The sequence below is a fragment of the Scedosporium apiospermum genome, assembly GCF_000732125.1.
Source record: "Scedosporium apiospermum strain IHEM 14462 chromosome Unknown SEQ_SAPIO_0102, whole genome shotgun sequence".
Lineage (NCBI taxonomy): Eukaryota > Fungi > Ascomycota > Sordariomycetes > Microascales > Microascaceae > Scedosporium > Scedosporium apiospermum.
Window position 1 is genome coordinate 331163 of NW_015971803.1, and position 3674 is coordinate 334836.

A 3674-nucleotide genomic window follows, 5' to 3' on the forward strand; every position below is an offset into this window, starting at 1 on the left:
TAATATATTAATAATATCTTAAAAAACTACTTTAATAAATTTATATTAGCTTATATAAATAATATATTTATCTATTTAAATAATTCTAAAAAAAATTACTTTTAAAAAATATAATAAGTTCTTAAATACCTTTATTTATATAATCTCTATTTAGATTTAGATAAATATAAATTTACTATTAAAAAAGTTAAATATTTTAAGTTTATAGTATATATTAATATTAATATATAAGTAAACTTAGAGAAGGTTTATATAATCTTTAAATAGTAGAGCTTAATAATATAAATAAATATATAAAGCTTCTTAGGATTTTATAATTACTATTAGATCTTTATTTCTACTTTTTCTAATATAACTACTTCTTTTATAATACTAATAAGTAAAAGGACTTTCTTTATTTAATTATAAAAATATAAAGAAGTATTTAATTTATTAAAGATATTCTTTACTAAAATATCTATCTTAATTAAATAAAACTTAAAATACCCTATTTATATTAAAATAGATTATAATAGATTTAGTTTAAATAATATACTTTTATAAAAAATTAATAGTTAAAAGAAACTAGTAACCTTCTATTTTTAAAAGCTTTTATTAGTAAAATATAACTATTTAATCTATAATAAAAAGATATTAGTAATTATCTACTATTTTAAATAATAATTAGTAGAACTTTATAGTTATAAGGGCTTTACTATCTTTACTAACTATTAGAACCTCTAATACTTTATAATTTAATAAATCTTATTAAAATAATAAACTAGATAAATTAAATATTTCTTTTAATTTAATTTTTAATTAGAATACTAGTTTAAAAAAAATATTATTATTTTAAATATATTATCTTATTAAAAATAAGATTAGCTATTATAAAAAGAAGAGTAGGATATATAAGAAATATAGTTAATCTTAAAAAAAATACTAAGCTATATTATTAATATTACTATTAATATATTTACCTTTTTTATTTTTAGTAATTTAGTATTATAGAGTTTATAAAAGTAGACTATTCCCTAAGATTAATTTTATTAAAAAGTTCTCTATACTATAAAATAGAGTATTTATTTTCTAGATTTTAAACTTTAATTTAAAATATAAATTAGTAAATATTAAATTAACTTCTAAAGTTAGCTATATTTTAGAAATAGGTTATAAGTATCTAGTATACCCCTAGTAACTTTTATAAAAACTTAAAATATATTATTAAAAATAGAGAAATTAAACTAGCTTTAAAGATAAATTATCTAGTAAATTTATAATATAAATATTATTAAATATTTTAAATATAAAAATATAATTATAATAGTTTTATAAAACTTTTACTAATTATTTTTTTACTAATATATTTATTAATTTTTTAAAAACTATAATATCTATAAATATTTTAAGATCTAAAAGAATAGAAAATATAGTTTTTTAAAATCTCTACTAGTCCTAAACTAATTCTATTAGTAAATCTAAATAAACTTTATTATAGACTTTTTTTTAGTAAATAGAAATTATTATTTTTAAATTATTAAAGATAAACTCTTTAAAAAGATCATCTTAGAGTTAGTTACTATTATAGATATTAAAATATATATAAAATATTTTTTATAATATTAAATATAATATTACTAATAACTATAAGCTATTATAAATAATTAAAAGGGAATATAAATAAATTACTTTTAATATTATCTATATAAATTCTTTTTTATTAAATAATAATTAAATATAATATATTATTTTTAAATAGATAAAAGCTTTAAATATATAAATTAGGAGATCTAAGCTTTTTTTTAAGCTTATATCTACTATAATTAAAATAACTAAAACTAATAGTATTTTATAATATAGATAGTAATAAATAACTATATTAGCTTATCTATTAAAATATTTCTATTTTATATAATATATAAGTATAAGCTATCCTCTATCCTATTTATTATAAAAGATATTTTAATAAAATAAATACTTTAATATTTATTTAAAAAATATATAAAAGACTTTATCTAAAAACTCTAAAAAATTACTAAACTTTATTAAGTAATTATAGTATTTACTAGTTAAACTTAAAAAGCCTTTATAAATAAGAAAAAAGCCCTTACTAAGAGATTTAAAATAAATAATAAGATATAGCTAAACCTATATAATTATAATATTATATAGTTTAAAAAAAAGCTAGACTCCCTTTATTTAAAATTTACTATCTCCTATATTTTTATTCTATATATTATTAAATTATCTAACCTATCTAATAAGATAGAGAGTTAATTCTATATTAACCTTTTTTACTAAATATATAAAAATCTTATATTTAGTTAGATATAAATAGACCCTTAGCTATTAGCTATCTAAATTAATAATAATAATAAGTAAGTAGTTAATAAGATCTACTATATTTATACTAAAAAGATTAAATATAGCTCTTACTAGAAAGTTTTTATATAATAGAAAAACTATAATATATTTATATAAAAACTATTAAATAAATTTATAGAAGTAGAAATATTTAATTTATTTAAAATAATATATAAATTAACTAATACTAATAATAGCTTAAAAATAGTTTATAAGGGATAAGAGAAGTATATAAATATAAAAAAATAGAAATATATTAGTAATAATAATAGTTCTATTAAATTTAATTTTATTTATCTTAAAATAAAAAAGAAAAAAAAACTAATTATAAAAATATAAAATAGAAATAGAAATTAATACTATTAAGTATATTAAGCTTATTTATTATTAAAGTTATTTTTATCTATAAAATTACTAATAGCCTTATTTTTAAAAGTAGTAATCTAAATAGTAAAGACTATAAACTTAGTAGTAGATAAACTAATAGAAGAAAGGGAAGTAGTAAAAATAATAAAAATAGTAGAAAAGAAAATAATATTATTAAAAATATATATTATAATATTTCTAAATAAATAGAAAACTATTAATTAAAATATAATTAAAAAAAAGGAGGAAGGAGACTATATTAAAAAACTAGATCTATATTTTCTAAAATCTAAAAATTCCTCTATATTCTAATAATTTTAAATAAGAGGTTATATACCTATTATTACTATCTAGATATTATAGCTACCTACTACTTAATATAGTAAAAATACTAAGCTTCTACTATAATAAGCTATATAAAATTATAATACTAGCTAGTATTATAATAGTAAATATAAATACTATAACTATATAGCTAGCTAATATAATTTTAATAATACTAGTCTATATAAATATAGTAAAGATATAATTACTTCTATTAGAAACTAATATTTAGGAAATTATTTAAGAGGGGAGTAGTAAAGTTAGTAGAGGAGGGGGGTAAGATAATAGTAATAGTAGTAGAAGGTAGTAATATAATAAAAGGTAGTATAGAAGAAGGTAATATAATTATAAGCTTAACTAAGGGGTTATATTTATTAATTAATTTAAGAATAATAATAAAAGTAAATAAGAAAAAATAAGAAAACTTACTTTTAAAAAGAATAAATAATATTAAAAATAGTAAATATAGTAAATAAAGTATAAAATATTAAAATTTAAATTTACTTTAAAGTAATAATAATATAATTAATATAAAAAATTACTAGTAAAGTATATTATAATTACTTTTAAAAGTTAAACCTAGAAAATAAAAAGAATTAAATATAATAAGCTTACTTTATTTAAACTCTAGAAGCTTTAGT